The following is a 22,700-nucleotide window of genomic DNA, read 5'->3' as shown; positions in this document are numbered from 1 at the left end:
TTTTGTCTTCACTAAGAGTTTTTTCATCTTCAAGCAACTGTATGAGGGGCTGTAGAAGGACAACACATTAATGGTTTGTTGTAGAGTTCCAAACTGAATCAAATATTCCTAAAAGTTGTTTGGAACTATTCCCCTTTATTTTCTTCTCTGTATGGATAATTCCCAAGTCTTTATCTCTCCATCTATCTATGTATCGATGTAGGTATGTATGTATATCATCTATCCTATTTATATGTCTCCATAAATCCATTTCTGCATCCTTCCATCTGTGATTATATTCGTAGCTAAATATATATGTATTTTTTTAGGTTTTTGCAAGGCAAACGGGGTTAAGTGGCTTGCCCAAGGCCACACAGCTAGGTAATTATTAAGTGTCTGAGACCGTATTTGAACCCAGGTACTCCTGACTCCAAGTCCGGTGCTTTATCCACTATGCCACCTAGCTGCCCCAATACATATGTATTTTTATAGATAGGGATATCAAGAAAGCCATATTCATAGATACAGAAAGAAATAGAGATGACACAGATATATTGAGAACTATGTTGAACTCTGTTCTGTCTTTAGATATACATTCCTGCATCAAGAAGTGACTGGACATGTAGACATCTCAAACTGAAACCCTCCCCCCCTTCCACATTTGGTATTACTATTAGAAGGAACCACCATCTTCCAAGTTAACCAGGCTTGAATCCTCAATGTTATCCTTAATTCCTCATTTTCATTTAGTACACATATGAAATTTTGTCATTTTTACTTTCACAATATCTCTCTTTTCACCTCACCAACTGACTCATTCCTGGTACCTAAAGACCTTAGAATACTGTAATAGCCTGATGATTGGTCTTCCAGGCTCAAGTTTTTCTCTCCCATTCCAATCTACTCTCTACTCAGCAGTCAAAGTTTGATATGGGAGTGGTGGGGTACAAGGAGATGGAGTTGGATGAAACAAGAAGTTAGGTACATTTTTATGAAAAAGAGAAAATGAGATTCCTGAAATATTTTGTGAAGTGTACAGAAGCTAAGAGGAAGAGATTCAAAACAAAAGAAGGAATAGAATTGTTTTATAGAATTGTTTATTTATATATGGATTGAATTATTTATATAAATAAAACTAAAAACAAGTTTATATAGCAGAGATTTCACATTTCATTTATAATCTTCATATGCTCCAAAAAGTTTATTTTTATTAGCTATAGTATAAAATGTTTTAAAGAAAAAATCCTCAGACCTTCCAAAGAGCATGTTGGGATAATTTAGAACTCTAGAATGGGAGGTGGGGAGGGGGCAGGTGCATGAACATTAGTTCTTTGCTGGAGACAAGGGTCTTTATATTTTCTGCTTGGTAGTTTCTATCTGGTTGAAAAATGTTCAGAACCTGGTCTTTTAAGCTTTAGTTAAAAAGGGCATGATGTTCTCAGGCCACCCTATTTCTATTGCTTGGTTGTCTCTGTATGGTTTTGGTATGTTCAAATAATGAAGCTTTAGTTGAAACATAGCCTCATGTTTCCAGGGTGTTGTATGCTTTCACCTTAGTTGTTTGATTGTGGCATCTTTAGAAGATGAGTTACTGAGGTGTTCATGATGGCTCTGGTGGTTAAAATTACTAAAACAATGCTCAGTCCAGAGCCTGGTATTATTGTGGACTGTTTTCCCTCATCCCTTTGACACTGGAATCTGTTGGAAATTTGGCTCATCTATTGATCTCTCATGATGTTGTTTGTGTTATTTGACATTAGGTAAGCTCCACTGTAGTCCAAGTGCAGAGATAAATGCTCAGCCCCCAGGGCTGAATACAGTTTCTTTTGTCCCTCAAGGGTCAAAGTAAGATAGTTCTAATTATAGTGCTGCCACTACTTTGGCTACAAAGTTAGGTTTGGCTGGGAATTTAACTGTAGCAGTCATACAATCCATTTTCTGGATTTTCCCACTTTCCCATGGTCCCAAGACTAGTGATGTTAGAAGAGCTGTTCTTAACCTGTCTGGATGGTCTTGTGTACTTTCAGGTGTACCTATAACCTCATGTACATATGCAAATAGGATCTGAGCCTGGAATAGTTGGCATGAGGGATTAGTTCAGCCCTGAAATGATGCTCTTTGCCTATTGGTATGATCTTCTTATTCCACACAATTGAAAATATTCTTTTCTTTATCTTTGCAAAAAAGATTTTTCTTCCAGCTTCTCCAGAGTTTCTAATGAAGAAAAAAACAGAGGGAGTGAGGCCAGGTAAATGCTGCCCCTCTGCTATGTGGTAGAGAAAGGCAGCTAGAGAATTGGACCATTGGGAAGATTATTGAATAACAATGATTTTTAATTTTTTTTACCATTTCACCATTTTCAATAAGATTTATCATCTTTTGTGAAGTTCAAAAATGTCCCATTTTGAGCACAACATTATTATCCCTATTTCATGATGAGAAAATAGGCTATCATCTTTATAAAAGTTAAGCTTCTAGAGTTAAACATGCTTTTTTTAACAATTACTCTGAGTCAAGAAGTTTAAATAATGTCTTTTTTTTCAGATGAGGACAATTGAGTCAGGAGACTTGTCCAAAAAAGAAATTTAGCTTTCACTTGGACTCAGCTCGGTAAATTGAGAGTTAGTGTGCTTAATTAGTTCACAGATGAGGGGATAAGCCATCATCACCCTTCTAAACTGCAATTTCAGCTTTTCAGATAGGTGCTTTCCTGAAAACTCCTTGAAACAGAAAATTTTAAGTCATTTTTTTAAGATGAGCAAAATTAAGGATCAGAGAACAACTTAAGAGACATGCCCCCCCCCAAATATAACAAGGAGATCCAATCCTACGAAACAGGGTTTGGAATGTTTAACTTTCCCAATTTCAAGTGGTTATTCAGTGGAAGACATGGATAGAACTGGAATTTATCTCCTGGATCAGTGTTTCTTCCCTTATTTCTAGTCTTTAAGGATCATTAGTGATTTGGGAATTCTAAAAAACAGTTATAATGGGAGCCCATACAAAATAAGTAAAAGGAACTTTTTAACTGCTGGATGTACCTTTGCTCTTCTTCTCATCATTTTCTCTCTACCAGAAATTTCCTTGAAAAAATGTTAACAAAAACATGTAAAAAAAGAAAAATCTTTGGTTCCTATTGTTTCCTAAAAATACTAAAACAAAAAAGACAAAAACCCCCCACCTGCCAAAAGACTTATCAGCAGTTCAAACCTTCTTGTCCAATTCTGGATACAATGGCCCCTAGACCTGCAAGCACCCAGTGCTGAGGATGTTTGAATTTATTTGAATTTGTTATATACATGACTTAGAGCAAGATAGAGCACACTTAGAAAATATAGGTTATATATTATACTCATATCTTCTTCCTATCTACACTATCTAGAGTGGGAGGGGCAGTAAGCAGGGAAGGTGGGGGAAAGGGAAGCTGATGGGAAAAACAAAAAACAAAAACTTCTAAAAGTCAGAAATTATAAATTAGATGTCTATGATAGTTTTAATTCCTTTAAGATCATGCCAAATTAAGACCAGTCAACAAAAACCCAGTGAGGGTCGGGCTTATATTTATGGTCATCTTATAGGTAGACCCATGCTGATAATAATTGATTTTTGATCCAAGTCCAATTTTTAGAGCTAATCCTTTAGAGGAAGAACATAGGCAAAACCTATGATCTTTGACCTCTAGAGTGAGCATAGAGAAATATGAACCTGGCCAAAACAGGCATTGGTTAGATTCCAGATTAAAAACATGTTGGCACCCATCACAGCTTGTTGAAGAGGAGGGTTCTGATGATACCTTTAATGTACACGAGATACTCCAGAAATGGGATTTTCACTGACTTTTGGCCTTCAAGTATAAATGTGTAAAATTTTCCACGCTTAGTCCCAGTCAGGGATAAATGTTACTGGAGGTGGTCTTAAGATAGAACTAAGCAGAAATAGATAACCATTCATGTTTATTGATATTTCTCTACATAAACGTTTAGGAGTCAAACTAGAGAGCCAGTCCCTCAAAAATGGACCCTATGCTGGGTGTGACTTCCAGCCAAGGGCATCTGAAACATCACCTCTAAAGAAGATATGGACTGGGGGGGGGGGGGGCTCAAGATGAAATAAAGGATAAGGGAACTCGGGGCATCAGACTTTCTAGTAAAAGGAGTGCCTTATCAGTTATCCTAAAGACTATTGAAAAAATGAAAATACTTGTAAGGCCTCTTGATAGAATTAAGAAGGCAAAATCTTTATTCTGTTTGCAATTGAGGGGATTTTTTCAAAGCATTCTTTGTAAGTGCTAAATTGACCTGATTATCAGAAAGCTTTATTATCTATGTGAAAGGTGACTTTATTATCTATGTGAAAGAGCACTGACTGCTTTTAAATACACAGAAAAATAATTATAATAGAATTATATACATACCAACATTAATACATATTTAAAGGGAAAAATTCACTGTTCACAGCATAAAGAATCTACATTTCTGTCTTTGCATCTTGGGATCTATTGAAATTCTCTGTCTCTTGACTCACTCTCTTAACCTGTGTTTTCTCAAAGCTCTCCCCCAGGTACATGTCTCATATTTATCTTTTTATGATATATACATATATACATTTATATCATAAAATATTCAAGGGTCATTAAGGTTGGAGGAGAAGTCCTTTGGATATGTCCTACCTTCCATTGATGAGAAATTGTGATCTCTAGGATAATCCAATGGAACAGGGTTACCCCACCCCAATTTAGCCCAGCCTGAATCATTGAGGGATCCTAATATCCTTGATCTGTATAATAAGAAAAGCAGTCTGGCAGTTGTATTTTGAAAAGAAACCTCTAGGGTTTATGCTGCTTTTGGGAAATCTAGCACCATTCACTTTGGTAAACAGATATAAACCCTAAGGGATTCATCTTATATTGTTCTGATTAGTTGACACTTAAGGAATATCCAAGATGGAATTTCTTACAATCTTCATGTGAATTAGAACTGATAATACAATTGTGTATGTATGTATGAATATACATATACATATACATATTTTTGGGTGTGTGAGTATGCTATATATGTAAAGATTTATTAATCAATTTCACAACAGTGCATATCCAATAAGTTACTTAGAATAAAACATTTTCATCTGCTAGCCAAGTTTAAAAATGATGAAAAATCTAACTGAAAATGGATCTCTCTTCAAGATATTTTCAAGTTAAACGCAGGCCGTCCTATTTCTGATATAACTAGCTTTGTGGAGAAAAACTTTGTTTTGACAAAGAATCATATGCTGGTGTCATAGATCTTTATCATTTACCTAATTACCCCTGTAGTATTGTGAAAAATTAGAGTCTTACCACTATAATGGGAAGCTCGTAATAGCTGTCCTACCAACATTCAGCTTAGCTAGCTGTTTAGATTTGAAAGACTGTAGGCCAAATTTCTCAAATCTTATAACTGTACTTTGTTATAGTAATTTAGATGTGCTTCAGTATTACCTTGTAAGACAAAAATTTAATACTGTGTTTATACTGATTACCTAACCTAATCATAGAAATTGTCATTAAAAACAGGGACAAATGGGGAAAATAGTTCCTTATTTATTCAGTTGATGGTTCCAGATAAAGTTCAAGTAGATAGTCAAATTGCTTTCAAGTCTGACAGATAGGATATTGCCAGTCAGGAGAAACTTCCTCAGCTGTACCAGTAGTCCTCCTCCAGTCTTTCCCATGAAAATTTCACCTGCAGTTTATGCTAGTAAAGCCTGATAGAGCTACCTGCATCATGACTCATTAGCTCAATAGCATTCCTTTGATGATCATAGCTGGAGTTAAACTCAGAACAAATCAGGTATGAATACCATAAGGTCCTTCAAGAGTAAGTTCCCATAATCAGAGCTTCAGGTGAATTAGGTTCATAATGATCAAATATCCTAAATGGTGACTATTATATCTAAACTCAGTAGTAGTAAGAGAGTCACAGAAAAATCACAACTTGTCAATATTGCATAAATGCTTCTGTTTTATGACTTAGGGTGTATACATACAGTAATTCCAAATGGCATATAGCTATTTTATGAAACACTGACTTATATTAACTCTGCTTGAATAGACAAGCATAAACTACTATTCTCAGAATTTAGGTGACTCTTCTTACACAGATTAATTCCAGATTAAACAACCAAAAATCAGATTTCAAATGTGAAGTGACACAAGATAGTTCATGAAGTACTTCCTTTCACTATCATAAAATTTCTATGCTAAAATCTCATTTCTCAGAACAAAATGAGATTCTTACCTTTAACCTTATAAAGATTCTTTAGGAATTGAATCTTATCTTAGAAATATTATCTTGGAATAATAGCAATATTTACATCAGAACAGCCAAGATCATTGGACCATTGGAAACATTGAGCTACATAACTTTCTCTAAAAGAATCCATTTAAGGATGTTCTAAAAATTTTAAAAATATTCAGGGTCCCAAAATATCATTTATCATATAGGTTAGACATAATTATTATCAATAATAAACTAGAATTATAATGAATTATCTAATAGATGAAAATTTTACATGAAAAGTGTTGTAAAAAGTTTTGCCCTAAATTTAAACTTTTTTCCCTGAAAGTATTTATTTATATTAACTTCTAAAATCACAGGTATCTTTCTTATTCAGCCTTTAGGTAGAGGCATCTTTATTTTTACTCAGAATAAATTTGAATCAGTTCTATTACAATAACAAAAGTTTACCAGACAGTTAAAATTTGCATACTATGTTTTTATCTCTAACTACATCACTAGAAATTATCCTACATGGATAGTATTATAATAACAACAATTAATATTTTTACTTGAAATAAGACCAGAATATATTACACTTGATCTATTTTCCAAATGTTACACAGAAACTCAATTTATAATTTCAAGAATTTACTATTATATTTTGCACAAGGATAGTTTATTTCAAGCATTTCATATTATGGGATTCACAGTATCCAACTAATCTACTGCCAAGGATTTTTAAAGACCTCCCTATCTCTATTTTAAAGAATGACTTGATTCAATTACTCTTTTCTCATTCTCATTTTACCAGGGATTTTTAACAACAAAGTTGGGTGAACATGGTTAACCAGATGATTTAAACTTTCTCCTGATTCTTGAGAGATTCAGCTATTTCAGCTGAAATCAAACCACATAATTTTAATTCTCAATCTTTCTACTTGAAACATAATCAAACTTCTTAGAACAAGCAGGCTACCTATATTAATTCTCCAGGGATAAAAGGGATTTTGAGCACACATACTTGCTTCTATCTAGTAAACTTTTTTTGCCTTCTATATTTTTGTTCAAACTTGCTCTTTATTAAAACTTCCAGCGCCATTACTCAGACTATTTAGATTTCTTTCTTTGGGTCAGAGAAGAACTAATGTTGGAGTATATCTAAAAGAAACTCTCTGTCTCTCTCTCTCTCTCTCTCTCACTTTCTCTCTCTCTCTCACCCTCTCTCCCTCCCCTCTCAACTCTTCCCCCAATGTCTTGTTTCTTTCCCATCAGGAGCAGAGATTCAACATAAAAGTACCCAGGGAGCATTAAAGGCAGTAGGAGTAGACCTTTGTATGTAAACCAGCATGACAGAAGAATCATGAAAGAAATTAGAGTTCATGATGCTTTTGGAAACCTATAACCATTCAGTGTAGTATACAGAAATAAGTGCCAAGGGATTCATCTTATGTTCTTCTGATTGGTGCATTCTTAAGAAATTTCTAAAATGAAATTTCTTATAATTTTCATGTGAATTGGAACTTAGAATACAATAAAATACAATAATGCATTTTTTTATGTTTTTACTTTCAGTTTCCCAATTCTGTATATGGCTATCGATCATGCCAACATATTACCTCTTTTTAAAAAGGTGTGTTTTATAATTAAAGATATGTATATTATTTATGAAATGAATTGTATTTCATAATAATACACATATGAATGAAATTCCCACTTTTAAAAATATCTGAAAACTACTATGAAATACACAACTTAAAAGGTCAATGGTTCTGTCTAAAATATGCCAATACAATCCACCCACTTCCAAGTTTTGGAGTATTCCCAGTACTTTTAGAGATCAATGGCAAATTTCCTCAGATCAGATTTAAACAAGAGACTATAGGTTGATCCATAGTTTGATGATTCTCTTACTAGCAGCTGATACTGTAGTGTTTTGAAATTGTTAAAGTACATTTCATACCTTAACCCTAAATCAGGACTGAGTCTCTGGTCCTTTGTCCCAGAAAGTAAGGTTTGCCTCTACATTCATCTAGTGAGCAATAACTGGTATTGGAATACTTCCTCAAAGGGAAATTGGGACCATTATAAATCTAACTTATCAGTTCCTGAATTGTTTTCTCTACTCTTTCAGTAGAGTAGATGGCAAATGGCAAATGAAGAGAGATACTTGTTCATTTATGGGTCACTGATCATGACTTTGTTGGTACACTGTTAATAAATATATTCAACAAACATTGAGGATAAAAATGAAAAAAACAAAATGAAAGGGCTACTGTGCTGAAGGACTTCTGACTCTAATATGGAAGACAAACATTAAGAGAACCAGATCCAGACAAGACATACACAGAGTAGAGGGGAAGGTGGTTTCAAAGGGGAAGGGGCACTAATAATTGATGAGGGAGTGGAGTGAGACTAGGAAAGGCTTTGAAAGACTTCCTGTAGAGGGTGAGATTTGAGCTGTGCATTTAAGGAAGCCTGAGAATCTAGAAGATTGAAGGCATGTGGGAAACTTTTCTAGGTAAGAGGACAGCATGATCAAGAGGCTCCAAGAGAAGGAGTGCTATGTTTATATCCTGGAACAGCCGGTAGGGAGTGTAACTATATAATAGGAAGGAAGTAAAGTGTAAGAAGACTGGAAAGGCAGAAAGGAACCTGGTTTGAAGAACTGGAAAAGCCCACAGAGAAATTAATATCAGAGGCTAGATAGGATAAAAGTCACTGGAATTTATTAACTGTGGGTAGGGTGGTGGTCTGACAACTGAGGAAAATCACTCTAGCTTTGGAAGTTGGATTGGAGTAGAAAGAGACACAAAGCAAGACGCACTTAACTGGAAGCTTCATTAAATGCTTAGTTTACATCACCAACTAGTGTATCTCTTCTTCCCCCCCTTAACTCCTCTCCTTGAGGCCTTTTTGATCAATGGACAAAAGTTTGTGCCATTTGTCCTTTGTTCTTGAAAAGGACCATGAAATAAGGAAGGTGATGTCATATGATATATAAGTGAATTGGCCTGAAGTGAAGGAGATCTGGGCAAAGTCAGCAGCCTCACTTTCTTCTCTGAAACCAAGAGGATTGGTTTAGATTTTAGATCAGAATGACTGCAGATGGTCTTTGATTCAGTAGTAGACCTTGTCCATTTTAAGCTAGTATTTAACAGATCTTAGTTTGACTTGGGCAATGCCCATTCAGTGATTCAGGCAAGGTTAGAAAAGAGGCAGACAATGGCTTCTTTTATGTAGTCAAAAAAAATTCATTTGTGTAGGGGAAGATCCCTTTGTCAAAACAGAAGCGATTGCTCATTTACATTGAGCAAATTGGGACTCAAACCATGACTAAGTGGGGCTTGGCCTGAGACATTATTGTTGGCCAATCAATGAGAACCAGAATAAAGTGCAAGATATATAGCAAATGTGGACAGTGAAAAAAGTTTTGCCAAACTCTCGAAATGCCCAAGTTTTTCCCATCAGATTTTGTAGACATTTCTCCTAAAGAAATACTTGTTACAAGATCATAGGTAGATCACAGAAATTTGGGAAAATTTCATTGTCTATTATCTGGAGTTTAGGAATATGCATTAAAGTCAATTCAAAAATGAATTTATGATTTCCTTCTAGTAAGATTAATGGGAATCTTGAAGAATATGAAATTAAATGAAGCAATCCAAGTAGTCAGTGTTTGTTGAGCCTTTACTTTGTGCCAAGAACTATGGTAAATCACTGAGGATATAAAGGTAAGAGAAGGGTAGCTGCAAGGAGAAAGAATATTAGTCTAGGGATAGGTCTAGCCCAGTTGAAAAGGCAGAGTATGGAAGGCACAGCAAGAAGTCTGGATTATAATGGATCTGGGAAGATAAAAGAGGCATAAGTGCTATGTAAAGCATTTTACATTTGATCCTGAAGATAATAAAGAACCACTGGATTTTACTGAATAGTGGGGCAATGTGATCTGACTTGCACTTTAGAAAAATCACAACTGAGTAGAGAATGAATTGTAATGGAGGTTTGAGACTGGAAATAATTGCATAGTTCAGGTGAGAAGTGCTGTAAGGATTGTCAATGGCTATGGGATTGAAGGAAAGGAGGAATAAGAGATGTTAAAATGTTTGAAATGACAAGAGTTAGTAACATATTAAGAGTTGGAATACACTCAAGGATACCAAGTTTTTGAACCTGAGTGACAAGGTGAATGATAATGCCCTCAACAGATTCAGAAAACTTTGAAAGAAAGAAAAATCCCAAGGTTTGGGGAGGGAATAGTGATTTCTTTTTTGTAAATACCGAGTCCATGATGTAGTTAATAATGCAGGACTAGAGGTGAAAGTCAAGAAATAGAACTGAGTAGAGATGGGTAGAAATGATGCCATAGGAACTGAGAATATCATAGAGCAAGATGGTATAGACAAGTGAAGGTTTTTAAGATGGAAGAAGAAATCTGGTGAATCTGGAACAGTTTGGAAAGAGGAATAGAGGAATGAAGTTAGGTGTATGGCTGGGCTGGACTCCTAAAATGGAGGTTATGTGGAAAATTGAACAATCAGAGGAGGGAACAGAGGGGAAGAGGGTTCCTCTATCCCAGAAAGAAGCATGGTCTTCCAGGGAGAGAGAAGACTGTTGGAAGTTGTGCTTTAGATAGAGAATAAGGTCCAAGAGAATCCTTGTTAATGGGGGTGACCTGGACTAAGAACTAGGAAAACTAACTGAAAAGTATTTTGAGCCAGTCAAAGGAAACCAGGACATGGGAGTGTCACAAAAACATAGAGAGCCTTAACAGAAGAGGATTGTACTATCCATACCTAAATTTGTAGGAAGGGCAAGAAGGTCTAAACAAAAGATAATTAAATTTATAAATCACAATATGTCACACATAGAAATGGTCATTTTTTGTGGAAAAGATTTGAAACTATCCTGCAGTGGGTTTAGAATTCAATGAAAACGGAAAGGGTTATAATTATAGATTCCTTTTTCTAGGAACTTAACTGAGAATGGGAGAAAGAATATAGGTATATAATTGGCAGGGATGCAAGAAGTAGTGAATGTTTTCTAATGATGAGGGAAATAGGAGCATGGTTTTATGCAATAGTAAAATAGGCTTATGTAGCACAAAGCAGTTTATGAAGCAGGGAATTTAAAGGCAATTAAAAGATGTATTTGTGATTTCCCTTTCTAGTAAGGTCAATGGAAATCTTGGACCCTTAAGAATAGGAAATTAAATGAAGCAGTCCAGGTAGTCATTGTTTGTTGAGCCTTTACTTTGTGCCATGCACTGTGGTAAATCACTGAGGATATAAAGGTAAGGAAAGGATAGCTTCAAGGAGAAAGAATATTAGTCTAGGGATAGGTTCAATCTATGTTCAATCTATATGCAATATGAAATGGTTTTCATCAAAAAGTTTGCAACTAGTCAAAGTCTAAAAGTTTGGGAGCAAGAAGGGGGATTGGGGGGAGGGGGTACAAAAAAGATTGGAATAGTAACTGTGGTGAAGTGGGAAAGTGAATAAATCAGGGAGAAGTAAAATGATGGCCTTATTAAATGAACAGCCCTTGAAGAACATGGTCAGACCCATTCAATAGGATTTTGAGCTTTCTTCAATAACATATGAATAGTACAAAAGGCAGGTTGGGATTTGGTAAGGCATGATCTAGCAATCCCAAGAACAAAGGCACAAGGGATGGAAATCTAAGAGATACTCTAAACTGCCACCATCCTATTAGCAAAGATGACTAAAAAAGGGAAAACAGCAGCTGTGTGACAGGTACACTAATGATTTGTTGTTGAGCTCCAGACTGAATTTAGCTTTCTTAAAATCGTTTTGGAACTATTCCCCATTTAATATCATCTCTATACAGATGATTCCCAAATGTTTCTCTCTCCATGCATCTATCTATGTATGTATGGAATTCAATTTCTTGACCCTGAAACACACTCTTATTTCAAATTTCTCTATTTTCATTTTTCCATTTTCTTAGTTAACCAGATTTGGCTATCTTCAATTCCTCACTCTCATTTAACTCTATGTGAAATCTTGTCATATCTGCTTTTGCAGTATTTCTCTTCTTCACTTTCTCACCAGCACATCCCATCTAGTGCCTGCAGGCCTTTATTATCACATTCCTTGGAATGTTGTAAAAGGCCATTGATTGATCTCCTAAGCTCAAGTCTCTTCCATTCCAATCTGCCCTATATTCAGCTGCTAAAGTTTGAGGTGGGGATGGTGGGGAGCAAGGGAGGGGAGTTGCTCTTGGATGAAATATATTCTTAGGAAAAAGAAAAGAGAAAAAGAAGTCACTGAAATATTTTGTTAAATGTATAGAAACTGAGAGAAGAAAATTCAAAACAAAAGAATGAATAGGATTGCTTTGAAAGGTCATGGATTGAATTAAAAGCCAGTGCATATAGTAGAGATTCTATGTATCATAAGTATAAAAAAATTCTTAAGAAGAAAAAAGGAAAAACCCCTCAGATATGCCAAAAAATCTGTTGGTGTTATTTTGAAATGCTAGCAAGGGAAGTGGGGGGGGGGGGGAAGGTACCCTGTTGGCAATCATTGGGACTGAATGAATGTGAGCCATGCAGGAGGTAAGGGGCTTTATATTTTCCACTTGGTAGTTAGTATATATCTGGTTGAGAAATATTCAGAACCTGGTCTTTAAGCTTTAGTCAAAAATGGCAAGGCATTCTCAGCTATTTCTTTGGCTTGATTGCCCTTGTATGGTTTTGGTATGTATATATGTATATATGATATATAGTTTTTATTTGTTATTTTATGTAGATATATAATGAAATTTTAGTAGAAATATGACCTAGTGTTTGTAGGGTGCTGTATGCTTTCACCTCTTTTGTTTGATTTTGGCAAACTTTAGAAGAGAGTTACTTACTGGGGTGTTCTTGATGACTCAGGTGGTTAAAGTCACTGAAACAATACTCAGTCCAGAGGTACAGGACTGATATAATTGTTCTTTTATCCTATTATATGTCTTAAGTCTTTTATCCTATTATATGTCTTAAGTCATTAAGGACCCATGTGATGATACTATAGTCATTTCCTGGATTTTTCTCTTCATAGCAAATTTCTACCATTTGAACAAGTGACCAATAGAAGACATAGGTGTATACATAATACATGCTGATACCATGTGTTTCCTTTATATGCTTAAGAGACTGGCGCTGCCTGATTTGGGGAAATGCCACAAGATAGATATTATATATCATCTATCACTGACTGATTCCAATCTTTGCTAGAATCATGGAATTTTACTTTGATCTGTATTTCTCTGTGGATATTCTTCTCTTTTGCTCACTGCTGTTTGTACTGCTTTTGTAGTTTGAGACAATCTCCATTGGTTGCACTATTGATCAGGCCTTAAAACCCCCAGTAAAAAGCTGCTCCAGGGAGCTTGTGGAAAATACTCAGAAAGACTGTATTGGGTAACTTTCAGGGGTGGCTTGTGTAGGGTCCTGCTTGGTTGAAAGCCTGGGATGTGAATTCATTAAGCTATAAAAGTCATAATAGTGTGTAACCTTTTAAACAGTGAAAGTTATGATATGGGCTTCCTAGCAAAAGTCTCTGGCAGTAAAAATTTGTGAAGGTTTGCATGTAAGAATTTATCTAACAATTAAACTTTTCCTAGCTTAACAAAAAGAGTAAAAAGGGGAGGGGGGAACAGAGAAAGGGAAAGGGAGTGGGGGGAAAGGGGGGAAATAACAAAAGGAAAGGAAGGGAAAAGGGGAAAAGGGAAAGGGGAAAGGGGAAGGGGAAAGAAAGGGGAGGGTGTGATATAGGAGGGCAAACACACTGAAGGGGGTGGTATTCAGAAACAAAATACTGGGGAATATGGATAAAGGGGGGAGAAAGGGAGAAAAATACAAACAGAGGGAAGATAGCATGGAGGGCAATAAAGAATTAGTAATCATGACCTTGAATGTGAATGGGATGAACTCTCCCCTAAAACCTAAGCGAATAGCAGAGTGGATTAAAAACAAGAATCCTACAATATGCTGCTTACAAGAAACTCATTTGAAGCAGAGAGATACATATAGAGTAAAGGTAAAAGGTTGGAGCAAAATATATTCTGCTCCAGCTGAAGTAAAAAAAGCAGGGGTAGCAATCCATATCTCAGACAAAGAAGCAGCAAAAAATAGATAGTGTTAAAAGAGATAAGGAAGGAAACTTTTTCCTCCTAAAAGGTACCATAGACAATAAAGTCATTTCAATATTGAATATATATGCACCCAGTGGGACAGCACACAAATTCTTAGAGCACAAGCTGAAAGAACTACAGGAAGACATAGAAAGCAAAACTCTACTGGTGGGAGACCTCAACCTCCCATTCTCAGATTTAGATAAATCGAATCATAAAATAAACAAGAAAGAAGTTAAGGAGGTAAATACATTGTGAGAAAAATTAGATATGGTAGACTTATGGAGGAAACTGAATGGGGGATAGAAAGGAATATACCTTTTGTCTGCAGTACATGGAACTTATACAAAAACTGACCATGTACTAGGACATAAAACCCAAATGATCAACTGCAGAAAGGCAGAAATAGTGAATACATCTTTCTCAGATCACAATGCAATAAAAGTCATATGCAATACTGGGACAAGGAGATACAGAGCCAGAACAAATTGGAAACTGAATAACTTCATTTTAAAAAATGAGTGGACCAAAAAACAAATTATAGAAAGAATTAACCATTTTATCCTAGATAATGATAATAATGAAACAACATACCAAAACCTATGGGATTCATTCAAAGCGACTCTTAGGGGATATATTATAGCTCTAAATGCTTACATGAATAAATTGGAGAAAGAGGAAATCAATAAACTAAACATGCAACTAAAAAAATTAGAGAATGAACAAATCAAAAATCCCCAATTAAATACTGAATTAGAAATTTTAAAAATTAAAGGAGAAATTAATAAAAGCAAAAGCAAAAAAACTATTGAATAAATAAAAACATAAGTTGGTATTATGAAAAACCAATAAAATTGATAAACCTCTGGTCAATTTGATTAAAAAAAAGAAAGAAGAAAACCAAATTGCTAGTATCATAAATGAAAAAGGTGAACTCACCACCAATGAGGAGGAAATTAAAGTAATAATTTGAAATTATTTTGCCCAACTCTATGCCAATAAATTTGATGATCTAAGTGAAATGGATGAATATTTACAAAAATTTAAGTTGCCCAGGTTAAATGAAGAAGAGATTAAATACCTAAACAACCCTATCTCAGAAAAAGAAATTCAACAAGCCATTATTGAACTCCCTAAAAAAAATCTCCAGGGCCTGATGGATTCACAAGTGAATTCTACCAAACATTTAAGGAACAATTGGTTCTAATCATATATAAACTCTTTGGAAAAATAGGGGAAAATGGAACTCTGCCTAACTCTTTCTATGAAACCAAAATGGAACTGTTACCTAAACCAGGAAGAGTTAACACAGAGAAAGAAAATTATAGACCTATTTCCCTGATGAATATAGATGCAAAAATCCTAAATAAAATCTTAGCAAAATGATTACAAGTCATCACTAGGATAATACATTATGATCAAGTAGGATTTATTCCAGGAATGCAGGGTTGGTTCAATATTAGGAAAACTGTTAGTATATTCAATTATATCAACAATAAACCTATCAGAAACCATATGATCATATCAATAGTTGCTAAAAAACCTATCGACAAAATACAGCATCCATTCCTATTAAAACCACTAGAGAGTGTAGGAATAAATGGACTGTTCCTTAAAATAATTAGCAGTATCTATCTGAAACCATCAACAAGCATTATACTCAATGGGGAGAGGCTAAAGGCATTCCCAATAAGATCAGGGGTGAAACAAGGGTGCCCATTATCACCACTACTATTCAATATTGTATTAGAAATGCTAGCATCAGCAATTAGAGAAGAAAAAGAAATTGAAGGAATTAAAATTGGGAAGGAAGAGACAAAACTCTCACTCTTTGCAGATGACATGATGGTCTACCTAGAGAATCCCAAGAAATCATCCAAAAAGCTACTGGAAACAATTAGCAATTTTAGCAAAGTTGCAGGTTATAAAATAAACCCTCATAAATCCTCAACTTTTCTATATATGTCTAGCAAGAAACAGCAGGAAGAGCTAGAAAGAGAAATTCCATTCAAAGTAACCTCAGACAATATAAAATATTTGGGAGTCTATTTGCCAAGACAGACTCAGAATCTTTTTGAAAACAATTATAAAACACTTCTCACACAAATTAAATCAGATTTAAATAACTGGGCAAATATCAACTGCTTATGGATAGATAGAACTAATATAATAAAAATGACAATTCTACCAAAACTAAACTATATATTTAGTGCCCTACCAATCAAAATTCCAAAAAATTACTTTAACGAGTTAGAAAAAATTGTAAGTAAATTCATATGGAGAAATAAAAGTCAAGAATTGCCAGGAGCTTAATGAAAAAAAAAGTACAAAAGAAGGTGGCTTAGCCCTACCTGATCTAAAATTATATGATAAAGCATCAGTCATCAAACCTATCTGGTATTGGCTGAGAAATAGAGTGGTGGACCAGTGGAATAGACTAGATGTAAAATCAGGAGATGATTACAGTAATCTGCTGTTTGATAAACCCAAAGAGTCAGGCCATTGGGATAAAAACTCCCTCTTTGATAAAAATTTCTGGGATAAGTGGAAGTTAGTATGGAAGAAACTTGGATTAGACCAACACCTCACATCCTTTAACCAAGATAAGATCCAAATGGTTACAGGACATAGACATAAAAAACAATACTATAAGCAAATTAGAAGATCAAGGACTAGTCTACCTGTCAGATCTATGGAAGGGGGAACAGTTTATGACTAAAGAAGAGTTGGAGAACATCACCAAAAACCAATTAGATGATTTCAATTACATTAAATTAAAAATCTTTTGCACAGATAAAACCAATGTAATCAATATCAAAAGAAATGTAGTAAATTGGGAAACAATCTTTACAACTAACGATTCTGACAAAGGACTCATTTCTAAAATATACAGAGAACTGAGTCATATTTTTAAAACAAAAAGCCATTCCCCAATTGACAAATGGTCAAAGGATATGCAAAGGCAATTTACAGATGAGGAGATAAAAGCAATCCATAGCCATATGAAAAAATGCTCTAAATCATTAATTATTAGAAAAATGCAAATTGAAGCTTCTCTGAGGTACCACCTCACACCTCTCAGACTGGCCAATATGACCAGCAAGGATAATGATCATTGTTGGAAGGGTTGTGGGAAATCTGGGACACTATTACACTGTTGGTGGAGCTGTGAACTCATCCAACCCTTCTGGAGAGCTATTTGGAATTATGCCCAAAGGTCAACAAAAATGTGCATACCCTTTGACCCAACAATACCACTACTGGGTCTATACCCTGAAGAGATGAGGGAAAAGGGTAAAAACATTACTTGTACAAAAATATTTATAGCAGCCCTGTTTGTGGTGGCAAAGAATTGGAAATCCAGTAAATGTCCTTCAACTGGGGAATGGCTTAGCAAACTGTGGTATATGTATGTCATAGAACACTATTGTTCTATTAGGAACCAGGAGGGATGGTATTTCAGGGAAGCCTGGAGGGATTTGCATGAACTGATGCCGAGTGAGATGAGCAGAACCAGGAAAACACTGTACACCCTAACAGCAACATGGGAGTGATGTTCAACCTTGTAGGACTTGCTCATTCCATCAGTGCAACAATCAGGAACAATATTGGCTGTCTGCAAAGGAGAGTGCCATCTGCATCCAGATAAGGAGCTGTGGAGTTTGAACAAAGTGTAAGGACTATTCCCTTTAATTTAGAAAAAAACAGATATCTTATTGTCTGTTCTTGTTACCTCTTAGACTTCTCTTTTCTTCTTTAAGGATATGATTTCTCTCTCATCAAACCCAATTTGGATCAAGTTACAACATGGGAACAAAGTAAAGAGTGACAGAGTGCTTTCCGTGAGGGGGGGGGGAGCAAGATAAGGAGGGGAATTGTAAAACTCAAATAATATCTTCAATAAAAATAAATTTTAAAAAAATATTTGTGTAAATGTTTTGGGGGAATAATAAAGGAAAGAAAGGGAAATGTAGAACCATTATTTTCAAGAGTAAAAATTGACTGAAAAACAATTTATAAGCCATTTAGTTCTTTTTTGCTTAGAAATTTCATTTAAAAAAACTGCTAATTAAATTTTTTAGATGTAAATAATTTACTAGTTCTTTGCAAATGACTTTATTGATCTTTAAGCCTTGAATGACATTTTTTCCTCTGCATTTGGATTCAATTCTATTATAAATTTCTCCCATTAGATAAGAGTTCAAATGTCAAAAAAAAAGTTTCCTTTGGGGATAAATAAACCATCAAAGCAGAACTTTAGTCTCCTGTACCACTTAAATCTTTATGATCATTTCAGTTCCAACTGGTGATTCTTCATATTAATAAACACAAAATTTCATATATTCATTTAACATTTTTGTTGAGTGGTTCAATGTGCATAGGCAGAGCAGACTATGATATAATAGAGAGAATAATGGATTTGGAGTTAGAAGTCATCTGAGGGTCAGACCTAGCTCAAAGTACTCACATATTCCTACATAAAGGGAATGTGTAGTTTTTACAGTTATAATTTGACATGCTACTGCAGGAATAGGGTTTTTTTTAGGTTTTTGCAAGGCAAATGGGGTTAAGTGGCTTGCCCAAGGCAACACAGCCATTAAGTGTCTGAGGTCAAATTTGAACTCAGGTACTTCTGACTCCAGGGCCAGTGCCCTATCCACTGCACCACCTAGCCACCCCCAGGAATAGATTAATGTATATTCTATTATATAGATTGTGATTAGAATTTTCTAAGATAAGAATTTTGATTGAATTTCAAGTTTCCTATTATAAAAGAAATCACATTAAATTGATTGTTTTAAAGTAATGATGTAAGTAAGCTATATTTTGTGGAATGTAATTATTTCAATTTTATATTATATGGTATGAATCTGAATAAATTGAATAATAAGAACTCACAAGGAAATAATGAAAATTTAGAACCAAATTTTTTAAGGCTATCTCAATAGTGGAGAGCAGAAATTGTGTAGGTTCATACTAAGGTGACATCTCTGCCAGTAAAGAGATGGAGATACCTACAAGAGATGCTGAAAAAATAGAAAAGATTAGATTTGATACCATGTTTCTTATGTGGTTAAGTATAAATAAAGGAAAAGAGGAGGATATCAAGATTGTAAACCTCAGCGCATGGGAAGCAGGTGATACTCTTGATAGCAATAGGCAAGTTAGAGAAGAAGCAATGGTTTGGGGAAATAATAATTGATTGTTTTTCAGACATGTTCAGTTTGAAATGCCTACTGGACCACCAATTTGGAATATCTAAAAAGCAGTTGGGATTATGGGAGTGTCCCTATCCTAATCTCAGTACATTTAAGAACAATGTTGAAATAAGAATAGAACTATTTCAAGAGTTTAAAATCTGTGACAAATTTTAGGGAATAGCAGGTGAAAAACTTGCAAAGAGTTCATTGGAATGAAAGTATGACATACTAGAAGAGACATTGAATTTGGCACCAGTAGAGATGAATTAAAATTGAAATTCTACTTCCTACCTGTATGACCTTGGACAAGTTACCCCATCTCCCTTTCCCTTCCCTGGATCTCATTTCCCTTATTTGTAAAATAGGGGAAAATTTTTAAGGCCATGATTTGCTCCATTCTCCCCTCCATGAAGAATGCTTATATTGAAAAAAAGTCTAAATTAATCTTCAAAATTTGTAAGTCGACAATTCAGGTACTTAGGCAGGCAAGCAGGCAGGCAGGAAGAAAGCAGGAAGGAAAGTAAGCAAGGAAGGAAGGCAGGAAGGAATCAGAAGTGAACAGAAGAAAAAAGTATATGATAAGGAATAAGTGAGCTCCATAAAATTTGGAATTTTTGTATTCTACACTGAGGAGCACATCGGTTGCCTACCTCAGGCATTTACTTATTAAATTTCCATTCATTTGATTATTTTGCCCTCTAGTGGCAATAATGAAAAGTAAAGAATCTACACTGGTTTCCTCCCTTACAGTTTTAGTGAATAATAGCCACTAAATAACATAGTACTATTTTTTAAAAGTATTAAAACTGAAAAAGATTCATTTATGGTATAATGCAACGCTTTAATTTTACAGATGAGGAACCAATGTGAATAAATGAGGTCAAAGTGGGTAAATATGCTTTAGGTAGGACAATTTGCACATTTTTTCCTCAATAGGACCATAAATAGAGAATCCTTCAAAGTGAGTTATTTATTACCCTCTTTATATATTATGAATGAATTTCTAGCAAAGAGGAAAAGAGAACCTGAGGATTAGGAAGGAAGAAGCATATACCAGGCAAGTCAACCCACTACCAACACCTTGACTCTCATTTCCCCTTAGAACCTGAGAACCTTAGAAATAGCAGTGCCCTCCCCCCAATTAGACTTGCTTCCAGTCCAGTTCCCATAGACATAAATTACTGAGGGGGGCAGACATGGAGAAAAAAAATCTCACTTTCCTCACCACCACTAATAACTGCTGAGCAACTACCCCCCAATAGGCAGGTAAGAACAAAAACCCTGGTACAGTAGAACCATCCAGAATATTAGTCTTGATACCCTTCTAGCCTTCTTCTGAGCTAGAAATTTCTGTGGAGATAGAGGCAACTATTCCTATCAACCATCTATTCACTGGGCAGGCAAGCCATACTACTGTAGTATCAAGGTACCCTGAGGAAAAAAGAGAACTTGCTAAACAAATCAACTCACAATGACTAGTTTGAATATTTTCTCTCCATAGAATATGATGGAGACTGCCTAGGACCCAATAGCCTTAGCTGGAGCTGTGACTCCTTGTCAATCAGAACCACTATCAGCCCAGAATCCACAGTCACAATTAAGGGAGAGAAATCATAATGGAGAAGGTTCCTACCTTCTTCACCACCAGAGCAAGAATTGATGACTAACTCTTGTGAATAGGTAGATATGCACAAGACTTTTGAGATGAGCAGTATATTCCTAGATCACTGATTCTGCTTCTAGTCCAGTTATGATTCATTCAAAAACTCCTGTGGAGGAGGGTATAATGATCTCCCCTACTGCCAATCAATTGCCAAATGCAGACCATCCAAGCTAGCCAAGCCAGCCAAACTGAAGCACTGGAGCACCCCAAGGGAGAAAAGTCAAATCTCCACTACCACCATCTTGAACACCTTTCTACTCACACTTTGACAGTTTAGAGTCTTGAGCCCCAGAACTAACACTTAATTGAACCCTCACTGAAGAGATAAATTATTGTGGAGAAGAGGTTTAATCTTCCTCACCACCAGCAGAAGTAGCAACTGCCAACCAATTGTAAACCTATCTTGGAGAGACATCACTCTAGATCATGAGACTACCTTCCAGCCTAAACACAGAGAGTATCCAGGAAATTAAGTGCTATAGAGGAGGGGTCAGTTACCTGCACCAACTGCCATTTCCAATACAAAATTATAGACAATGCATCTAACTTACTCTCACAAAATCCCTTGGTTATTTTAGCAGGTGTGGAAACCAAGACCCTAAAAAGTTTTCCAGGGTTTTCCCTGCCTGAATCTGCATTCATATGGATACAACTTGTGATACCAATCTCAGATTACATCTAGTTAAACTGGTCAACTATGGGGAGTCCACATTAAGATTTGTCCCTTGGGATGACTTGGGTATAGCATGATAGGGCTGAACAATTTTGCTGAAATTTCAATAGGTTTGAATTAGGCAGAGAATTGTGTAGATCCTTAGAGTAAAAGGCAAAGGCAAGAGTATTTTTCTGTTCTACCATTTCAAACCAGAGTAAATATATATACAGAATTTGGAATTTAATTGCCAAGATATCGTGTGAAATTATTATTTAATCTCATGAGCAATCTTCCTTACATGATTAAAGGTGCTTTAGAAGATATTGTTGTTCACTATTATTAACAATTATTGACAATGGGCATTTGCAACTCAGGATCTTAATGTCTTTCCCAAAACATAATGGTGATATAATTTGTCTCCTGTGGTTGTATCTTTTATCTAATATCTAATATCTTGAATTCTGATTTAGAAATTTTATTTTATATTTTCTATAATACTTAAATATTTGTCGGTCTAAAATACATTATACCAAATACTATGAAGTGGAAGTGTATGCATCTTCAATTCTCATGAGGAGAATATTTCAGAAAGTAATTGTTCCTGTCTAGCATTTGTAGAGTTTTCCCCTCCCCAGCTCATTTGTGGGTGTGGACTATAGAGAGATAGAATCCAAACATAAAATAGAGACATGCAATCTTTATAATTACTTAAATTTTATAAAAGTAATAGATGGTCATGGTCAAATAATTCATTACCTTGTTTCCAATCTTCTGTACTTGGTTAGGCTAGTCCTCATGCAGGAGAG

The sequence above is a fragment of the Macrotis lagotis genome, chromosome 6, assembly GCF_037893015.1.
Source record: "Macrotis lagotis isolate mMagLag1 chromosome 6, bilby.v1.9.chrom.fasta, whole genome shotgun sequence".
NCBI lineage: Eukaryota > Metazoa > Chordata > Mammalia > Peramelemorphia > Peramelidae > Macrotis > Macrotis lagotis.
The sequence above is the reverse complement of the archived record's forward strand: the minus strand, read 5'-3'. Positions refer to the sequence as shown.